Source organism: Heteronotia binoei, chromosome 5 (genome assembly GCF_032191835.1).
Source record: "Heteronotia binoei isolate CCM8104 ecotype False Entrance Well chromosome 5, APGP_CSIRO_Hbin_v1, whole genome shotgun sequence".
Lineage (NCBI taxonomy): Eukaryota > Metazoa > Chordata > Lepidosauria > Squamata > Gekkonidae > Heteronotia > Heteronotia binoei.
The window spans coordinates 25,424,587-25,446,792 of NC_083227.1; the positions used below are offsets into that span (position 1 = coordinate 25,424,587).

The 22,206-nt window shown below is 46.6% G+C and overlaps 1 protein-coding gene across 1 annotated transcript in view; it reads left to right on the plus strand.

The window, feature by feature from the left end:
• Positions 1 to 22,206, plus strand: part of LOC132571866 (zinc finger protein 420-like) — a 452,634-nt gene that overhangs the window by 254,749 nt on the left and 175,679 nt on the right. The gene's annotated exons all lie outside the window — the stretch shown is intronic.

Consider the following 22,206-nt stretch of genomic DNA (forward strand, 5'->3'; position numbering starts at 1 on the left):
GAGGACCTGAGACGAGAGATGGAGGTCATGAACCACGACCTGAGAAGGGAAATGAAGGCGAACCTATCACTGGTGGTACAAGAGATGCAAAAACAGATTGACCGGGCCCTGACCCACGCCCCTGGGGGATTACCGTGGGCGCAACCGCTGGTCCCCGCACAGCCAGCAGCCCCTGCAGCACCGGCCGGCCCCACTGTACCTGCAGCACCGGGGGGAAGGGTGAAGACCCGCGAGCTCGACATCACTTTCGACAGGAGCCCGGATGCGGTGGAATATTTCATCATTCAAGCCAACAGCTACATGCACTACTGGGGGAATTCCTTTTCCGACGAACACAGCCGAGTGGCTTACCTGGGGTCGAAAATGATGGGGGAAGCCCAGCTGTGGTACGTAAGCCTATACGAAACCTGAGGCCCCGAAGTAGCAATGGTGGCCGGGTTCCTGCAGGCCCTGCTATCCCAGTTCGAAGACCCGTTGCAGGAGACCCGGGCCATCACCGCCCTGCAGAACCTCCGGCAGGGAAGCAAGTCGATCTGAGAGTACACCACCGAATTCCGGACACACTGCTGGAAAATAAGGGGTTGGAGTGAGGCAATGCAGATCATGGCGTATCGGCAGGGCCTGAATGCCGGGCTGCTGGATTGCGCCCTGGGGCAAGCGCAGCCGGTGACCCTGGTCGGGTGGATCCAGCTGGCGGGGGAAGTCGAGACCAACATAAAGATGGTGGCTCTCCAGCGCCAGCAACACCAAGGGAAACCGGGCCACGAGCCCAAGGCCACACCGAGGGCCGATGTGAGAAAGACTCCGGGGGGGGGGGGCGCCAGAACCTTTCCCCCCACTCGCAGATGCTACCAGTGCGGAGACCCGAGTCACCTGGCAGCAAATTGTCCGGAAAGAACCAGGGCCGTCACTCCCACTCTGAAGGGGCCACCCGCGGGAGTGAAGAAGCCGGCTAAACTGAAGGAATCGGGCCGAAGCAGCACCGCCCTATCGATGGTGCTTGACAAGGATTCTATAATGCTGGAGGAGCTGGGGGAAGACCCGTGGGAAGCCGAGACGGCGGGAAACGGGGCCGACCTGCACTAGAGGGTTCCCAGCGGCAGGTCGCGGAGAAAGCGGCACCACTAAGGGTGAGGATATCGGGGGAATTGATGTTTGTTCCATTGACTTTGCTAAACGTGAAATTGAAAAGATTTGTGCACGCATGAGCCCTCATAGACTCGGGGTGTACACGGGAAATCATAACCCCTAGGCTAGTAGAGATGTTAGAGCTTACCAAAGAACTGTTGCCCCGGCCACTCGAGTTCGAGCAAATGGACAGGATCAGAATGAAAGGGGAGCCGTGCATAGAACAAACCCAAGAGGTCCCCATGGGCGTAGAGGACCACTGGGACTTGGAAGTATTCGTGGTCGCCCCCTCCTGCTCGTTCGACATTGTTCTGGGGGTGGGGTGGCTGGCCCGGCCCCAGCCGGACATACAGTGGGGGGAGCACACGATTGACTTCCTCGATAGGCGGTGTACCTCCCACCTCTGGTGAGGACTATGGGGCCCACGACCACCCCCTAAGAACAAGAAGCTATGTGTCACTATAGAGGAAATTAAGACCATCCCCCGGGAGTACCGGGACTTGAAGGGAACGTTCAAACTGAAGCCGATGAGCTACCGCCTCATCGGAGCACTGACTGCGCCATAGAACTCATCCCCGGCCTGTCCCTGCCCAAGGCAAAACTCTACTTAATGGGGTGGGCAGAGAAAGCGGAACTGCGAAAGTTCCTAGACAAGAACTTACGCCGAGGCTTCATTTGCCCAACCACGGCCTCGCACGCTGCCCCGGTCCTATTCCGCAAAAAGAAGGATGGGAGTTTGAGACTTTGTACTGATTTTCGCGGGATTAATGGGACTTCCATGTCGAACGCCTACCTCATCCCCTTGATCAAGGACGTCTTGAGCGCAGTCTCAGAGGGGTCGATCTTTACCAAACTTGATCTGCGCAATGCCTACTTCCATGTTAGAATCAAGGAGGGGGACGAGTGGAAAACGGCGTTCAACACACCGATGGGGCAGTTCGAGTACCTGGTGATGCCGTTCGGGCTCCAGGGGGCCCCGGGAGTTTTCATGAACTTTATCAATGATGTGCTTAGAAAATACCTGTACCGGGGGGTGGTGGTGTACCTTGATGACATCATTATTTATTCAAAGGACCTCCCTTCCCACGTAAAACTAGTGCAGGAGGTCCTGACGATGCTGTATCAAAACAAACTCTATGCTAAACTATCCAAGTGTGAGTTCCACAAAGAGGACTGGACTACCTGGGCTTTCGGGTGTCGGGCAGAGGATTGGCTATGGACCCCGCCAAAATACAAGCCGTACTAGACTGGGAACCCCGAGAACACGTAGACAGCTCCAATCGTTTCTCGGGTTCGCAAATTTCTAAGGTCGTTCATACAGGGGTTCACCAAGGTGGCCCTGCCCTTAACGGACCTCCTCCAGACGAAGGGAAAGGGGCCCGAGGCGATAAGGCCAGGAGCTAGGCTAAACTGGACTAAGCCGTGCCAAGAGGCATTTGACACCCTAAAGCGTTTATTCACTAGCGAACCGGTACTAGTGCACCCCAATGAGCTCAAACCCTTCGTGGTCCAATGTGATGCCTCCGACACGGCGGTGGGGGCAATATTAATGCAGAAAGACGAAGGGGGCCAACTAAGACCCTGTGCCTATATTTCCCGCAAGTTCTCAAATGAACAGAGGAATTGGTCAGTGTGGGACAAAGAAGCCTACACAGTAACTTTTGCTCTAAAAACCTGGCGGTCATGGCTGGAAGGGGCCCGGGTGCCGTTCGAAATCTGGACTGACCATAAGAACTTAGAGGCGCTCACAGGGCGCCGCAAACTGACCGGGAAGCAAATCCGGTGGGCGGGATTCTTCGCTAAATTCGACTTCACTCTACGCCACATCCCGGGCTCCAAAAACTTTTTGGCGGATGCACTCTCTAGGCTACCACAGCACGAGAGCGAACGGGAGGAGGTCATAGACTCCCTAATACCCCCTGAGGCCGTGGCCGGTGTAGTGCAAACCAGATCAAAATCTGCTGCCCAAAAGAGCAACCCCTTGGGGGGGGGGACAAATTAATAGTAGAAGCAGACACGGAAGGAAAAGACCGGCCGGACAGTTTGAAGAAGGGTGAAGGGGGGGTTTGGTACCATGAGGGGAAGCTATACGTTCCGAAGTCCCTGAGGGTGGAGGTGCTCCAGCATTGTCACACCAACAAACTGGCTGGGCACTTTGGGTACGTAAAGACCCTCCATCTAGTGCATCGGCAGTTCTCGTGGCCGCAAATGAAAAAGGACATTTTGGAGTTTGTGCAAACGTGCCCTACTTGTCTCATGGCCAAGCGGAGGGGGGGGGGGGAGGTGCCTGGGCTCTTACAGCCCCTCCCCACCGCTGAGCGGCCCTGGTCGGTTGTATCAATGGACTTTATTGTAGAACTGCCGCCCTCTAGAGGACGAACAGTAATATTAGTGGTGGTGGACACTTTTTCAAAGCAAGCTCACTTCATCCCTTGCCGGAAACTTCCCACAGCAAAGGAGCTGGCTTATCTATTCTTTCTACATGTGGTCCGAGTCCACTCTTTCCCCGACAAGGTCATTAGTGACCACGGGCCACAGTTCGTTGCCAACTTCTGGCGGGAGTTCTGTAAACTCACCGGAATGGAGCAAGGACTGAGCTCAGCCTATCACCCGCAAACTGACGGACAGAGTGAGCGGGTGAACGGGCTTCTAGAACAGTATTTGCGGTGCTACATAAACTTCCAACAATCCAACTGGGTGGAGCTTCTACCCTTTGCCAAGTATGGATACAATAACAGTCTTCACAGTTCTACCAAAATGTCTCCATTCCAAGCGGTACATGGCTATGAGGGAAAGCCCTTCCCCTCCCTCCCCGGAGGCGGGGACGACTCCCTCTCCACAGACTGCCAACAATGGTGGGGGAAACTAGAAAAATCCTGGAAAGTCATCCAGAAGAACCTGGAGGAGGCAAAAAAGGATTACAAAGCTCAATTTGACAAAAAGCACTGTCCGGGGTGGGATTTCAAAGAAGGGGAGACAGTGTTTTTATCCACTAAGAACCTCCCGTTGCCTCAGACCTCTCGAAAGCTGGCTTACTGATTCTTGGGACCATTCAAAATAAAAAGGGTGATTAATAAAGTAACCGTAGAACTGGAGCTACCCAAACTGTTTAGTAAAATACACCCTGTTTTCCATTGCAGTCTTATCCGTCGGGATCTGGGTGGTTCGAAGTGGCACCCTCGGGACCCCGAACCGGAACCTATTCTGGTGAAGGGGCAGAAACATCACAAAGTGAAGGAGATTCTCGATGCTAAAATTCAAAGAGGGGTTCTGCACTATTTGGTCCACTGGCGTTACTTTCCTCCCAGCTGTGATGAGTGGGTGAAATACTCTGATCTCAAAGCTCCACCACTACTTAAGCAATTTTACCTATTGCACCCAGACAAACCCCGAGCAAGAGCTTAGGGGGGGCGGTATGTCAGACTATGCTTCATTGAAGTTACCTATGCTTTATGATTATATTTGATCCATGCTTACTAACACCATTGCTGAATCCATTTAGAGAGTAACATTGTTGTAATCAATAAATGAAACTTAGTTTTTAACAAAGACAAGTCTGATCATTTTGAAACTTCAATGAACCCTTTGCTGACAGTTATTCCAGTAGTCTAGCCTTTCTCTCCCCCTTTAATTGCACCCCGCTGAAGCAGATGAGGAACTTTCAAAGCAGTAGCTTTGAGTGTTGCAGCAAGATAAACCTCTCCCCCCCCCCCCCAATTTATCTCCCATTTTCCCACGTTTCTCATTTGTTTCTGTCTCCCTGTACGTATTTTGAGAGCCAGTTTAGTGTAGTGGTTAAGTGTGCGGACTCTTATCTGGGAGAACCGGTTTTGATTCCCCACTCCTCCACTTGCAGCTGCTGGAATGGCCTTGGGTCAGTCATGGCTCTCGCAGGAGTTGTCCTTGAAAGGGCAGCTGCTGTGAGAGCTCTCTCGGCCTCACCCACCTCACAGGGTATCTGTTGCGGGGGGGAGAAGATATAGGAGATTGTAAACTGCTCTGAGTGAGGTATAAAAGGGTGAGGTATAAAACTGCTCTTCCCCCCAAATTTTCATTTCTTGGTCTCAAGACCTTCTCATCCCCATCCTACTTGGGGACAATATATTTAAGAGTAGTAGAGTCCCAAACCTTTGCTAATATTATTCTGGGTACCCTGTACATTACACTGGTTCTGCTGTGGTGCAAACATGACCACCCCCCTTCAGTTTCTCTTGCAGAGAGTCTCCGGTTGGACTTTAGTCCTTTGGATATAATGGGAAATAGGGGCACCTTCTTTGAGGGTTGGTGTTTTTTTTAGCATCCAGTGTGATGGAGCTTGTGATCACTCTTCTGTGTTGCTTTGGGTTGCGTTCGTTAGTAGAAGTTAGTACAAATGCAGACTCCTGGCTCTCCAAAATGCCTTGTAGATGTTTGGGATGGTAATTTCTTGGGGTTCTAAAGGAAGTATTCCACCCTCCACTCAAGAGTCTCAGAGCAGCTTACAATCTCCTTTATCTTCACCACAACAGACACCCTGTGAGACGGGTGGGGCTGAGAGGGCTCCCACAGCAGCTGCCCTTTCAAGGACAACCTCTGCCAGAGCTATGGCTAACCCAAGGCCAGTCCAGCAGGTGCAAGTGGAGGAGTGGGGAATCAAACTGGGTTCTCCCAGATAAGAGTCCGCGCACTTAACCACTACACCAAACTGGCTCTCTCCAGTGCCTGATCAGAAGTCGAAAGATGTGATTTTTTGGTGTGTTTTGCCATCATGTCACAGCTGAGTGATGGCGATCCAGTAGGGTTTTCAAGGCAAGAGAGGTCTGCAGGTGTTTTCCGGCTGCCTGCCTCCATGTCAGTCCTGCTTAGCTTCTGTGATCTGATGAGATCAGGCTATCCTGGGACTGTCCAAGTCAGGGTGAGGCTAAGAGTCATGTGACTGGCCCAAGATCATTCAGTAGGGTTGCCAGTCCCCAGGTAGGCAAATGACAACCAACAGGTTATGGTGACATAAAATAACTAAGAAACTTATATGAATCTAACCACAACTTTTGTAATTTATGTACAAAGCACTTGCAATAATTCCATCAAAGTAAATACAAATCTCCAGGAATCTCCTTGATGATCAAAACGATCAAGTACAACAAATTTCCACAGGAACAGTACATCAACTTTTGTTTCCAGTTTCACATAGCTTCTTCCAGCCGTGGATTTTAGTTTCATTCACCTATATTGATAAAACATTCCACAGTTGATTGCTTTACAGCCAGTTTGGTGTAGTGGTTAAGTGTGTGGACTCTTATCTGGGAGAACCAGGTTTGATTCCCCACTCCTCCACTTGCACCTGCTGGCATGGCCTTGGGTCAGCCATAGCTCTGGCAGAGGTTGTCCTTGAAAGGGCAGCTGCTGTGAGAGTCCTCTCAGCCCCACCCACCTCACAGGGTGTCTGTTGTGGGGGAGGGAGATAAAGGAGATAGTAAGCCGCTCTGAGACTCTTGAGTGGAGGGCGGAATATAAATCCAATGTCTTCTACAACATAGATTATTTCCTGCAATCACTGAGATTTTACAATTGTTTCCAGTTACAGTAATATAAATTGCAACATGTGTTTGGGTTCATATCTGTATTTCTTTAAAAGAACATCCATTTATTATTTAGTATAGGAGAGTACATTTATTGCCAACGAGGGACGAGTTTGTATATTCTGAAATATTGTAACAAGCATAGCGAGTATATATATTTTTTGAAATGTTATTTGTTTTTAAAAGAAATTATGTCGTAAACCAATCAGCTGCACAAGCACTTTCCTTGGAGCCTTTAATTAGGCACGAATCTTCTCTTTGAAATGTGAAAGCGGATTATGGTTGCCAATCCCCAGGTGGGTAAATAAAAAAACCGCTAAGAGACACCATAAATTTTAAACAACAAGACAGTGTAATGTAGAGGTCATGGTGTTCTGACAAAGCTTGCACATAGAACTTCAAATAGCATGTAGCAAACAGACATTCACAGAAGACAGTTCAAAAACAGTCTTTCCAATCACAAAGGAGTAATAATATTCCAGTATATAGTTCATAAAACTAAAAGAAGTCCTTCCAAAGATGTCTGTTCTAGATGTCAAGACGTTTCATCCATCTTTCTTCAGTTTGGAGGCTTATTTATCACTGGGATCCAATCTTTACAATACATTCACAGGAGACCAACAAGGTTCAGAACATCTTTTAGATTTCCAGGTTCGAACCCTTGCTCCTGGCCCCACCCCAATGTCTCCTGGCTCCACCCCCAAAGTCCCCAGATATTTCTTGAATTGAACTTCTCAACGCTAAAGCAGATAAAGACTTCTGCACATTCTGAATAGCTGGAAATATAGTTGGAAATATATAATCTTCTGCACATTCTGAATAATTGGAAATATATTATCGCAATGTTCCTAGCGGAAGCTGGTTCAGGTAGACAGCTCCAGGTTGACTCAGCCGTCCATCTTTCCAAGGTCGGTAAAATGTAGGCTTCCCAACCCCCCGCTCTGGCGGGAGTCCCCTGGGTTTGCAGCCTCATCTCCCGGTCTTCAAGAAGTGGGAAGCGGGGGGTGGGGGGTGGAGGGGGGGGAGAACATACCTGTAGGCTTCATTATAGAGCTCCTGAGCCGTTTGTAAAATGTCTGCCCCTTTAAGGCTGGGCAGGGAGCAGGAAGGGCTTGGGAGAACAGCCCCGCCCTTTCTTTTGCTTTCGCTTTCACAAGAGTTCTCCGGAAGAAGATCTGGTAAGTGTGAGTGTGTGTGTGTGTGAGAGAGGGAAGGGGCAGGGGATTCCCTGGTTTGGAGGCCCTCCCCCCTTTTAGAAAGTGTGGGGGGGGAGGGAAATGTCTACTGGGCATTCTATTATTCCCTATGGAGAATGATTCCCATAGGGAATAATAGGGAATTCATCCGTTGGTATTGGGGGCTCTGGGGGGGCTATTTTTTGAGGTAGAGGCACCAAATTTTTAGTATAACATCTAGTGCCTCTCCCCAAAATACCCCCCAAGTTTCAAAACGATTGGACCGGAGGGTCCAATTCTATGAGCCCCAAAAGATGGTGCCCCTATACTTCATTGTTTCCTATGGAAGAAAGGAATTTTAAAAGGTGTGCTGTCCCTTTAAATGTGATGGCCACAACTCCCTTGGAGTTCAATTATGCTTGTCACATCCTTGTTCTTGGCTCCACCCCCAATGTCTCCTGGCTCCACCCCCAAAGTCCCCAGATTTTTCTTTAATTGGACTTGGCAACCCTAGTAAAATGAGTACCCAGCTTGCTGCGGGGAAAGTGTAGATGACTGGGGAAGACAATGGCAAACCACCCCGTAAAAAGTCTGCCGTGAAAACGCTGTGAAAGCAACATCACCCCAGAGTCGAAAGCGACTGATACTTGCACAGGGGACTACCTTTACCTTTATAGGGAATATTGTATACTACAGGTTATTGCATACTATAGATTATGACAAAATCGTTGTGATCGTGTGATATTACTTTTTGGGGGTAGTTATTTTTCACGGCTGGATCGCCTGGCCGGCACCTGCAAGTTGGCAACCCTGTCACACAACCCTCGCGCACCTAGAAAACTTCTTCCCACAGACTTCTGCTCTTCCACGTTGGTCTGGTTGTTGCGGGGGACTACATTTCCCAACAGGCCTTGCGAGCACAATGGCTCTCAACCCTTCCTTGAAGGGGGTGGTTTCTCAGTAAGTGGGAGAAAGAAATGTGGGGAAGATGGAATTCCGGAGCGCTCCTCCGCTTCCTCCTTTCCCCCGGCTGGGGGGAGAATTGGGCTTCTGCAGGTCTGCAGGGAAGGTGAGTTGAGACTTTCCCCAAACAGGGATAAGAATAAGGGAGGGGAAAGGAAATCCGATTGAATGGGACTGAAAGAGGAAGAGGACGGAGCAGCAGGAGAGAGAAGCTTCCCCGGGCAAGATTTCAAAGGGGGGGGGGCTTCTTTGAGTGTGTTCCCTACAACCAGCATGAAGTTCTTTTAATCTTAACACTTAGATGGCCCTTCGGTTTGCTCCAGCAGGGTTCATTGTCTACGCTTGCTGTGGCCCCCTTCGTTGGCTGCACTGGAAGCAGGGGCCATTTTGTAAAAAAAAAAAAAAAAAAAAGTGCCAGAGCTCATTAGCAGAACTCATTTGCATATGCCACACGCCCCTCTGACCTCACCGAAAGGTGTACTAAATGACATCAGCTCAGCATCTACCTTAAAATGCTTGTTGAATTAGAATTGTCATAATAAAACCTTCCTCCCATCATACTTTTAGAATTACTTTCTGCTGTGTGGCCACAGCGGCATGATAAACATTCCGATTTGTCTACTTGATATGTTTGGGTTATTTTCCCTTTTTTTTTGTGCGGGGGAAATATTAGAAAGTTTGTCAGATCTTAAGAGTTCAGCAAAATTCTCCCAGGGGGTTTGAACAACTGAGCCCAGAAGCAAGTGGGGGTGGGGCTAAGAAAGAAAGAGCACAATAAAATCTAGAGCTTCCAGAGCCCCGCTCCTGCCCAAAATGAGGCCTGATTGGAAGTGTTTTTTTATGCGTGTTCCATGGGCTAACCACCATTGTGGCATTTGGCTACATTCTGCTCTCATGATGGTATTTTCAATGTCTACTGTTGTGCTTTCTCTAGTGTGTGATCCCACCGTGAGCATCACCTTCAAGAAGATCTCTGGATGGGAAATGAGTTTGAAGGCTTCTTTTCTGAAGGAGGGAATCAACTCCACCCTCCCTCCACGCTCAGCTCCTTCCTCCCTCCCCCTTCCTACCAAAGAAACAGTTCTAAAGAGCCAATACAATGAAGAAATTCCAACACTTTAGCACTATAATAAAATGTTTTTATCACATTATTTGTACAATCAAAGGGCTAAATTCCAATGCCCTACATATGTTCCATACTGTACCAAAGCTTGCAGTGAAACTTCGCACAGCAACAGAAGTGTTTGAACTCTTGTTGACTTTATTTATGATTGGTGCTTCATAATATTAATTCTAGTTAATGTAATGACGTTCCATATCTGAGGAAATTTGGAAACGTTGACCAGATATGGGAGCAGCATCACCACCCGCGATTGTCAAATCTTGGGAGAGACTTAAGAACATAAGAGAAGCCATGTTGGATCAGGCCAGTCGTCCATCCAGGCCAACACTCTGTGTCACACAGTGGCCAAAAAACCCCAGGTGCCATCAGGAGGTCCATCATTGGGGCCAGGACGCTAGAAGCCCTCCCGCTATTGTCCCCACCCCCCCAGCACAAAGAATATAGAGCATGACAGCCCCAGACAGAGATGCAGCTAATAATTACTGATGGACCTCTGCTCCAGATTATCCAATCCCCTCTTGAAGCCGTCTATGGTGGTAGCCGCCAACACCTCCTGTGGCAGTGAATTCCATGTGTTAATCACCCTTTGGGTGAAGAAGTACTTCCTTTTATCCGTTCTAACCCAACTGCTCAGCAATTTCATTGAGTGCCCACGAATCTTATATTGTGAGAAAGGGAGAAAAGTACTTCTTTCTCCACATTCTCTACAGTTTTTGTGGCTTCCACTGCAGCTTTGCAGTTTGGTTTGGTGTAGTGGTTAAGTGTGCGGACTCTTATCTGGGAGAACCGGGTATGATTCCCCACTCCTCCACTTGCACCTGCTAGCATGGCCTTGGGTCAGCCATAGCTCTGGCAGAGGTTGTCCTTGAAAGGGCAGCTGCTGTGAGAGCCCTCTCCAGCCCCACCCACCTCACAGGGTGACTGTTGTGGGGGAGGATGGTAAAGGAGATTGTGAGCCGCTCTGAGAATCTTCGGAGTGGAGGGCGGGATATAAATCCAATATCATCTTCTTCTTCTTTTGGTAGAACTGGAACTTTTTCCATATGGAGCCCTTTGGATGTACAAACTCAACAGATACTCCCTTTGTTGACTGTCATGTTATTGTTCCCTGTAGTGATTATGATGTAAATAGTGACACGGAAGCATTGTACTTTAATGTGATAAAAACATTTTATTATACTGTCTCCACCTTCTTGCCCTCTCGAGAGTAAACCATCACGTCCACTGCAGAATACTAGAGGGATTTTCGGTTAATCTGGAAAGGTCTCTGAGGCAGCCCTTTTGGACTGGATGTTTTGTACCCTGCATTTCTCACCTGCCGAAATCTTGAGGATTGCCCAGCCTGGAATGAGCAGGCCTGAAGTTTATAAGTAAAATATAGAAACAGATATATGATTAGCTTTATGAGGCCATTTTATTTTTATTGAGCTGGATGTAATGCTAGAGTAACTCGAAGTGCATCTGCAAAAAAAAAAAATTAAGAAGGAGAAGAGATTGGATTTATACCCCACCCTTCACTCGAAGTCTCAGAGCGTTTTACAATCTCCTTTTCCTTCTGCTCCGCACCACCAGCATTCTGTGAAGTGGGGGTGGGTGGGGTTGAGAGAGCTCTTTTGAGAACTACTCTTGAGAAAGCCGCTCTTTCAAGAACTGTGACTTACCCAAGGTCACTTGGCAGGTGCATGTGGAGGAATGGGGAATCAAACCCCGTTCTCCAAGATTAGAGTCTGCGCACTTAAGCACTACACCAAACTGGTTCTTAAAGCAGAAACCTCCTGTAGAATCAGGAGGTTAATATATTTGTGGGGTTAAATGTGCGGGATGGTATAGTAGACACTGGCACACAGTTGATGGGCAGACTGAAACTATTTTTAAATTCTTTGAGCAGCTCAGGCCAGGTAAACCCTTAGGCAAGCTACAGTCAGTTAAAGTGGAAACCTGGATGTGAAAAGGTGGGTAATGGGATGTTTCAGATCATAGCTGAATTAAGCAAAAGGGGCTGTCTCCAGAAACAGTGAGGTTGTTTTGCAAAGCTCAGGAGACATATGAGCTTTCTTAATAAGAGCAAAATAAATGTATGCTTAACAAATACAGTTATGTTGATATAAAGGAAGCTTCAACTTTGTAATCTGTAGACATCTGTGTATGTCTAAAAGTTGTTTACTTCAGTCTCTGAGCCTGTTCGCAGGAAGGGCAGGATATAAATAGAAATAAATAAATAACATTTTAAAAGCTGATGTCTTTGTGTTGGGTCAACTCCTGGGGTTTTGCTGCCAGGGTCTCTTTTATTGCAATAAAGTTGTGTCTCTTTCTGGAATCCCAATAGTGGAGTTCATCATTGGGCACTGGCACACCAGGCACTGAGGGCTGATTTGGCTAACACAGGTCAATTGAGGGTGGTTTTCTTTTAAAAAAAAAAAAAAATTATTGGGACTTGATCAAGAGAAACCGAGTTTGTGCAATTCTCTGAACTTGCATTTCTTGGAGACATTCAGTGTATTCAAACTATCAGATCCTCAAAAAATTTAAAGTAATTTTCCTTGTCATGGACCTGATGTATTGCATCCTTTTAATCAGTTGTGTAGGCAGTGGTGTCCTTTCCTTCTTTAAAGCTCAGACACAGGACTCCATGATGAACTGGATCATATTTTCCTCTTTCAGAGATCCCCAGTGTCCCTTGAGGAGGTAGCCGTGTCCTTCACAGAGGAGGAATGGGCTCTGCTGGATCAAAGCCAAAGAAAAGTGTTCTGGGAAGTGATGGAGGAAAATTACGAGACCATGGCCTCTCTGTGTAAGGCTATTTCCCCTTTCATTATAAACAGAGGAGGGAGGGAATGGCATCTTGGACACAGTTTCCTTTTTGGTCCCATGGTATAAGGCTTCCCCTCAGTTCCCAGATGTTTTAGGGTAGCAAGTAGAAAGGCTTTGGATAGCTCTTCTGAGGTAAATGTTGTATTGAGCCTGAAGAGAACAGAGGTCACTGAAGCAGGGTGTTTGATCAAAGAAGTAAGAAGATTTGTTATTCATATGCACAGGAGGCTCCCCCTAAAAAGTGACAAATGAACAAAGAAACCTTCTATTCCCTGTTTCCAAATAGTTACATTTTTAAAACTTTCTTTTGGGTGTTTCTGCTGCAGGGGACTACATTTCCCAGAAGGACTTGCAAGCACCAGAGAGGTCCACCCTGTGCTTGCTAGGTGTTGAGAGAATGTTTTTACCTCAAAGTGGAGAAGGAACTGTATGGGATATGAAGTTCCACCGAGCCTCTGTTCTTTCTTGTTTCCCCTGGCTGGAGGGAGAATTTGGCTTTTGTACATCTGCAGGAAAGGTGAGTTTGGGGTTTCATATTAGCTCCTGGGGAAGAATTGGAGAGGGAGAGAAAATATGTGTGAAGGGAAGTGAAGGAGAAAGCATTAGCAGAATGGAGTATTGGTTAGATCAGGGTGTCAAACATACGGCCCGTGGGCCACATCAAGCCCGCAGAGGGCTCCAATCAGGCCCTCCAGCAACTGGCTGTCATCTGCTTTATTTTCACTTGCCTGCTTTTTTCGGTCACCATTTCGTGTTTCTCCCCGGATAAGCCAGAGTAGGAAAGCAGCCTTTCCCTCTCCCCGCTCCCTTTTCCCAAAGGGAGGAGGAGGGAGGAGCAGCCTCAGCCAATGAGGGAGGTCAGCTCTATAGCTCTGCTGGTTGATTAAGTTTGCCAGGCTCAATTAATCACTCTTCAGAGCTACTGAGATAAGTCTCTCTTCCTTCTAATGAATGACTTAGCCTCCCCCCCCCCCTCCTCCTGCCCTGGGGAAGGAAAGAAAGAGCCAGAGCTTCCTTTGCCCAGTCCCCACCATCAGGAGAGCTACAAATAGTGCTTTTAAGACTAGCAACGTTTAAGTGAAGGTATGAGCTTTTTGCCTTGCTACAGAGAGAGAAAGAGAGACAGTTTTGTTGGGCTTGTAACTGGGTTCCCCTCCTTTTTTCATTGTACTCATGCCCTCCAGTCTTTCTCAGTAGGAAAGCATGCAAACTATTTAGAAGAGAAATATCAGCAGTAGGCTGAGAGTGTGTTCTACCCCAGGTTAACCCAGCAAATTTCCCTTAATTTTTCTTTCACAATTTCCTTTGATTGGGAGTCTTGAATTTAGACTTCCCAGATAGTATGCTGACACTGACCACTGTACATGGCTGTCTTTCTGTTCTTGTAGTTGTTTTTTGGGGGGAAGTTGTTTTTTTTTGTTGTTGTAGTCATTTTTCTGGGGGAAATTACAGTTTTGTAGACAAGCACATAGCCCTCAGTCCGTGCCATGGTGCCTTCACATGTTCTTGTCGGTGCGGGTGCTAGCAGAGAGAGCGGTGTGATGTGCCCGACACTGAGCTCCAGGAAAGAAATCAGCCAGACACCTGCAGCTAGTGCCAAAGTAGTGTATTTACAGTATATACAACTCGTGCTCACTAGTGCAGTCTAATATATTAATCACAGGAACAAAATGCTTCGCCAGCAAGTCCACTCTCAAAGAGAGACCTGTGCATTACAAACACAGTCCACTTATAGTTCAGTCAGCCAATCCTGGCAGTCCACTCTCATGCTGACTCAGCAGGTTCCTTCACTTGTCTTCAGCCGGCTCAAACCAGCCTGTTGATGAGGTCACTGTGACCTAGCATGCCGGCTAGATCACCAGCTGTCATTACAGAGCTGTCAACCTGGGTTAAGATAGATTCCTTAACCAACAGTTCTTGACTAGTACGTGAAGCAACGTTTGTACAAAAGCTCACAATGCCCAGCTGCTTAATGTTCCTCTGGGTCTTAGGCTCAAAGCATTGACCATGGGATGTCTGTAATGAATGTCAATGAATCAAAAGTAGGTTTGCAACTTACAGATGTGCACACCTGAACAGCACATAATCAAGACTGGTACAGCACAGACATTGTCTGCAGTTTTTGATGCAATAATTCATAGCAAGAGGTGACATTTATCCAAGACTGTGGAACAAAATATTGCAAGCAGGCTAATATTTTAAGCATGTTTAATTTTAAGCAAAAAATCCCTTTAATTGTGTGTCTGTGCCCTTTATAAAGTTTGTATGTCCACTACCTGGCATTACTTCTTATGATACACATGGCTTGGCCCGACAAGGTCTCATATATGTCAAATCCGGCCCTCATAACAATGAGTTCGACACCCCTGGGTTAGAAGCTTCTGGGTGAGTTCTCTGCAGAGGGGGTGAGGTGGGGTGTTTTCACCCACTTGATTGTGTTTTCTAAAACCATCCTGGACTTGTTTTTATTCTTGCCAGCTAGACAGACCCCTCTCTGATCCAGCATGGTTCATTTTTTATTCTTACCAGTTCCCATAGCTTGCTGCACTTGTAGTGTTGTTTGTTGTGTTCTCTGTGGGCTAACCCCCAAAGACACATTTGGCCATATTTCGCTCCCAGGATGGAAGTATTTTAAACACCTACTGTCACTTCCTCAACAGCAGGGGTTCTTAACCTGAGGTAGATTTCAGGGGGCCTGTGTACTTGAATGGGAAACAAATTACATCTTTATTTCCTCTGATCTCTACTGACCAGTGTTCCCTCTGAGCAGAGTTAGCATGAGCTAGCTCACAGATTTTTAGCCTCCAGTTCACACATTTTTGTCTTCGCTCAGGAAGGATGACCCGCACTCTTATTTATGCAGCAGCTCACAACTTTAATGCCAGTAGCTCACAAAGCAGAATATTTGCTCATGGGACTCTGCAGCTTAGAGGGAACATTGCTACTGACAGCATTTCCCTCAATTATGATGATGATGAGATAGAATTTATATCCCGCCCTCCACTCCGAATCTCAGAGCGGCTCACAATCTCCTTTATCTTCCTCCCCCACAACAGCCACCCTGTGAGGTGGGTGGGGCTGAGAGAGCTCTTGCAGCAGCTCCTACGAGAGCTATGGCTGACCCAAGGCCGTTCCAGGAGGTGCAAGTGGAGGAGTGGGGAATCAAACCCGGTTCTCCCAGATAAGAGTCCAGAACAGTTTATTGTGTGTTCTTACTGGCCCCCATAGCTGGCTGCAGTTGCAGTTTTGTTTGTTGCATTCTCCACGGGCTAACTCCCAAAGATACATTTGGCCATATTTTGCTCCTAGGAGGGAAGTCTTTTGTGGACTGTGGAACTAATTACAACTTTATTTTCACTAAGTTCTAGCTGACAGTTAGCATTTCCCTCTGTTATGAATGTAGGCAACAAACCACAGTCATTATTATAGTTCATGTGACTTTGTCACCAATTGAGACCTGATATTTTCTTATACTCAGGTTTTTGCAGATATCTTGAAATAGCATTTACGCTCATTTAGAAACTATCTGAGGAGGGGTCCATACACTTCACCAGACTGCTGAAGAGGTCCATGGCAGAAGCTCTTGCTCCGGAGGGTGACTCCCTGCATTTATCATCCATCAAATACCAAGGACCACATGGCCCAGGGTGAATAGGCTTTGTTAGGTTAAAAATACAAGAAAAAACATTTTAATTAGGCCAGTTCCTGTATACAGAGCTGGATGCAAGCTTTAGAGTCACACTGAACTCCTCTGCAGACAAAAATGTTTAAAGAAGAAAACTTCTCTCAAAGCATAATTTCTGTGTATTTCTGGGGTTTAACTTGCAAGGTAGTACAATATCTGCTAAACCATTTCTGCTACACACACATATTAATTGGTCTCGATCAAGAGAAGCCCAGTTCTTTGCAAGCTTCTGAGGTTTTATTCCTTGGAGAGCTTCAATATATTAGACTTGTCAGAGGCTGAAAAAGAAACCCACGCAATCTTCCTTATCAGTTTGACCTGTTGCATTGTTTAATCAGATGATTGGCCAGTGGAATTCTACTTTCTTTCTTGAATCATTGGGGACAAGAATTATTGATAAACTGGCCCATATTTTCCTCTTTCAGAGATACCCCATGTCCTTTGAGGAGGTAGCCATTTCCTTCACAGCAGAGGAATGGGCTCTCCTGGATGCAGGCCAAAGAAAACTCTACTGGGATGTTACAGAGGAAAATTACGAGAATGTGGCCTCTCTAGGTAAGGATTTTTCCCCTTCTTAATGATCATGGAAGAGAAGGAAGAATAGGTGGTGTTTTCTGTGGATGCTCTTTGATTTCAGAGCGCTTTCATTTGCTACACGGAAAGATAGTCACTTCCACACTTGGGGACCTCAAAGTCCCTGAGAAAGAAAGCATAAAGAATTTTCATGCTGTAAAGAGAAACCTGTTGATGTGGAGGGCTTGTGATAGGGAGAGACTGACAATATCCCGTTAGGTTCCTGCTAGGAAATCCCAGTGGCTCATCTTTTCTTCTTCAGCCTTTCTTCAGCTCCTCATAGCCCTTTTTTGCCTGCCTGATCACAGACTTGCATTTTATTTGCCACAGCTTGTGTTCCCTTTTATTAACCTCACTTGGACTAACTTTCCACTGCTTAAAGGAATCCTTCTTACCTTTTACAGCTTCCATTACTTTGTTTGTTAACCATGCAGGCTTTTTTTTATACCTATTTGTAGATTTCCTGACTTGCGGTATATATTTTATCTGAGCTTCTAGAATTTTAGCTTTAATTAGTCTCCAAGCTTCCCCAAGGGTTTTGACCCCATTTACTTTTCGTTTCAGTTTCCTCTTCACATGCCTGCTCATTTCAGAGAATTTACCCCTTTTAAAGTTAAAAGTGATTGTGTTGGTCTTTTTGGGCAGCTCCTTATTTATACAAATGGTGAAATCAACAATATTATGGTCACTGCTCCCAAGTGGTGCAATCACTTTTACATCTCTCACCAGGTCTTGGGTATTACTTAGGACCAAGTCCAGAATCACCTCACCCCCTCATAGGTTCTGTGGCCATCTCCTCGATAGCACAGTCACTGAGACTGTCTAGAAATTAAATCTCTCTCCCGACTGGAACACATATTGACCCAATCAATCTGCGGGTAGTTGAAATCACCAATTATGACACAGTTTTTTACTTTTAGCTGCTATCATTAGTTCTTTCATCCTCTATCTTTTGATCTGGAGGGCAATAACAAACTCCCAGAGTTAAACTTCTTTTTAGGCCCACTCTGACCCAAAGAATTTCTAGAAGTGAATCTAATTCTCTTACCATCTCAATCTTATTGGACTGTACACCCTCTCTGACATGCAGAGCCACCCCACCTCCAACCCTTCCCTCCCCATCCTGATTGGATCAAGGGGTCCAATTCTATGGGTACCCAAAGAGGTTAATAAAAGGGAACACAGGCTGTGGCAAGTCTGTGATCAGGCAGGCAAAAATAAACTATAGGAGCATATTGCAAATAACATAAAATTTTTAAAATAAAATCTTCTTCAAATACATTAGAAGCAGGAAAGGAGGAGGCAGAGAGGCAGTGGAGCCCTTGGATGGCCAAAAGGTAAAAGGATTACTGAAGGATAGGAAAATGGCTGAGAAGCTGAATGCATTTTTTGCATCCGTGTTCACTGTGGAAGATGAGAAGTGTTTGCCCACTCCAGAACTGCTGATTTTGGGAGGGGTGTCGAAAAACCTGAGTAAGATTGAGGTGATAAGAGAGGAGGTCCTACAATTTAAAAACTGATAAGTCACCATGCCTGGATGGCATACATCCAAGAGTTCTGAAACAACTCAAAGGTGAACTTGTGGATCTGACAAAAATATGTAATCTTTCATTAAAATCTGTCTCCATTCCTGAAGACTGGAAGGTAGCTAATGTCACCTCTATCTTTGAAAAGGGTTCCAGAGGAGATCCAGGAAATTACAGGCTAGTCCGTCTGACTTCAATACCAGGAAAGTTGGTGGAAAGTGTTATTAAAGAGAGAATTAGTAGGCACATTGATGAACAAAAGTTATTGAGGAAGACTCAGCATGGGTTCTGTAAGGGAAGAGTGAGTGTAAATGGTCAGTTTTCGCAGTGGAGTGTGGTAAGCAGAGGGGTACCACAGGGCTCAGTACTGGGTCCAATGCTTTTTAACTTGTTCATTAATGATTTGAAGTTGGGAGTAAGCAGTGAAGTGGCTAAATTTGTGGATGACACCAAATTGTTCAGGATAGTGAGAACCAGAGAGGATTGTGAGGCACTCCAAAGGGATCTGTCGAGTCTGAGCGAGTGGGCATCCACGTGGCAAATGAGGTTCAAAGTGGCCAAGTGCAAAGTAATGCACATTGGGGCCAAAAATCCTCACTATAAATACAAGTGGATGGGTGTGAACTGGCGGAGACTGACCAAGTGAGAGAACTTGGGGTCATGGTACATAACTCACTGCAAATGTCGAGACAGTGTGTGACCGCAATTAAAAAGGCCAAGTCTCTTCTGGAAATTATTAGGAAGGGAATTGGAAACAAATCAGCCAGTATTATAATGCCCCTGTATAAGTTGATGGTGTGGCTTCATTTGAGTACTGTGTACAATTCTGGTCACCACCCCTCAAAAAAGATGTTATAGCATTGGAAAAAGTGCAGAAAAGGGCAACTAGAATGATTAAAGGATTGGGACACTTTTTCCTATGAAGAAAGGTTAAAATGCTTAGGGCTCTTTAGCTTGGGGAAATGTCAACTTCGGGGTGACATGATAGAGGTTTACAAGGTTATGCATGGGATGGAGAAGGTAGAGAAAGAAGTCCTTTTCTCCCTTTCTCCCAGTGCAAGAACTCGTGGTCATTCAATGAAACTGCTAAGCTGTCAGGTTAGAACTGATAAAAGGAAGTCCTTCACCCAAACACATGGACTTCACTGCCACAGGAGGTGGTGGCAGCTACAGGCATAGCCACCTTCAAGAGGGGATTGGATAAACATACGGAGCAGGGGTCCATCAATGGTTATTAGCCACAGTATATTGCTAGAACTCTGGGGCAGTGATGCTGTGTATTCTTGTTGCTTGGAGAGGCAACAGTGGGAGGACTTCTAGTGTCCTGGACCCACTGATAGACCTCAAGATGGCATCTTTTTAAAAAAATTATTTTCTGCCACTGTGTGACACAGTGTTGGACTGGATGGGCCATTGGCCTGATCTAACATGGATTTTCTTATGAGTTGTGAGGAGTCCCTTATTTCTCCCTGTATCCCCCTCCCGGCACTTTTTGTCCTTATTTGCCAGCCCCCACATGCTCCAGTTGTCACATTTCCTTCTTGAGTACCTTACTAGTTTACCACCAATCTTTTAACTGCTCCCTCCTCCTATGTTCAGCTTTATCAATAGTTTATTTGCTCTCTTCCCAGTAATGGTTCAAAGCTTACAGAACTCCCAACTCCTCCATTTTATCCTCCCAACAAACCTGTGAAGGAGGTGAGCATGCGTTTGGGTGCTTGGCCCAAGTCATCAAGTTTGCTTCCAGAGCAGAGTGGGGACTGGAATCAGGCCTGGCGCTGGGGGTTCTGCCGCTCCAGACAGATTCCCACTTCCTGCCCCTGGCCTGAGCTAAGTCGGGATGGCAGTGGGCATGCTCAGAGCTGGGCTCACTGCCACGCCCTCTCCCCTGACTTCTCTGAGGCTTCCTGAGCCTTGGGTAGCCTCGGCGAGGTCGAGAAGGCAGCGGACGCGGCGTGTGAGGAAAGGGGGTGCCTCGTGGCGTCCCTAGGCCAGGTGGTGCCCTAAGCAGCCGCCTACTTGGCCTAATCCCCCGCACCAGGCCTGACTGGAATCTGAGTCTCCCAAGTTATATTCTTAAACTGTAACCACTAGACCACTCTAGCTTTGCAGTGGGTAGTGTTAAACAATAGCAAGCAGCCAGTACTGGATGAGTCAGAGTATCATAGAGTTGGAAGGGATCTCCAGGGGTCCTGCCCAGTGCAGGAAATCCATGAAAAGCTCCTCCCCACACTCCCAGTGACCCCTCCTCCATGCCCAGAAGGATTCTGGCCATGCAAGAATCTGGTTAAACAAAGGATTTTAGATGTGGAAAGGCAGCATGATATGAACTGAGTGAAAAGCTATCTAATGAATGAGAGAACCTTGAATAGGATTATTCTGATGCCCTACATCAACAATCTAGAGCAGGGGTGTCAAACATGCAGCCCTGGGGATGAATTAGGCCCCTGGAGGGCTCCTATCAGGCCCCCAAGCAACTGGCTTTTATCTGCTTCCTTCTCCCTCTCTTTTGCTTCCTTTTGCATCTCAGCTTGCTTTGCCAAGACTTACTCAATCACACAGGAGCTACAGAGCAAAACCTGTATTTTCTCCATTGGCTAAGGCTCCTCTCTTGGAAAGGAAGGAGGGGAGGCAGAGCTTGCTTTGCCAGGCTCTCTCAATCGCAAGCAGAGCTACTGACCCAAGCCTCTCTTCCTTCTATTCAAAAATACAAATATACAAAATATTGTGCAAAAACAAACACTCTTGACTGGTGTATACAAAATTCTATTATCATGAAATGAACAGCCTACAACAGTGGGCACGCATTCATACAGTATAAATAGACAACAAACAAAAGTCTCAAAACAATATTCCAAGGAGGACCCCACACAGTCTCTGAGTTTTCCAAACTGAGTTCTAAGACTCAATAATAAAGTTCCACAGGAGTCCCTCCGTTGCTTGTTGAAGGAAAAATTCTCGCCTTCACACAAACCCCGGCTTTGATTGCGTTCCGCTGCTCCTGCAGCTTCCTCGTAAGTCAACTGAAACCTCCAGCCAAGTTCTCTCTCAAATGCCCGCAAATTAAGATACCAAAATGGGCGTTTGAGAGAGAACTTGGCTGGAACTTTATTATTGAGTCTTAGTACTCAGTTTGGAAAACTCAGAGACTGTGTGGGGTCCTCCTTGGAATATTGTTTTGAGACTTTTGTTTGTTGTCTATTTATACTGTATGAATGCATGCCCACTGTTGTAGGCTGTTCATTTCATGATAATAGAATTTTGTATACACCAGTCAAGAGTGTTTGTTTTTGCACAATATTTTGTATTTTTGTATTTTACATATTGTGCTGCCACTGTTCTTTTGCATTCTCTTTCTTCTATTGGCAGAGGCTTCTCTCCCTCCTGGCTTCCTTTTCCCAGTTTCCTGGATCTCATGAGAGAAATACAAAGGAAGCACCTTTAAGACCAACGAGTGCTAATGTTTTAAGCATGTTTTAAGGGGTTTTTTAAATGCATTTGTTTCTTTTATAAAGCTTATATCTCTGCTACCAGAGTGGTAAAGCTGCAGTACTGCATTCCTAAGCTCTGCTCACGACCTGAGTTCAATCCTTGCAGAAGCTGGGTTCAAGTCGCCGGCTCGAGGTTGACTCCGCCTTCCATCCTTCCAAGGCTGGTAAAATGA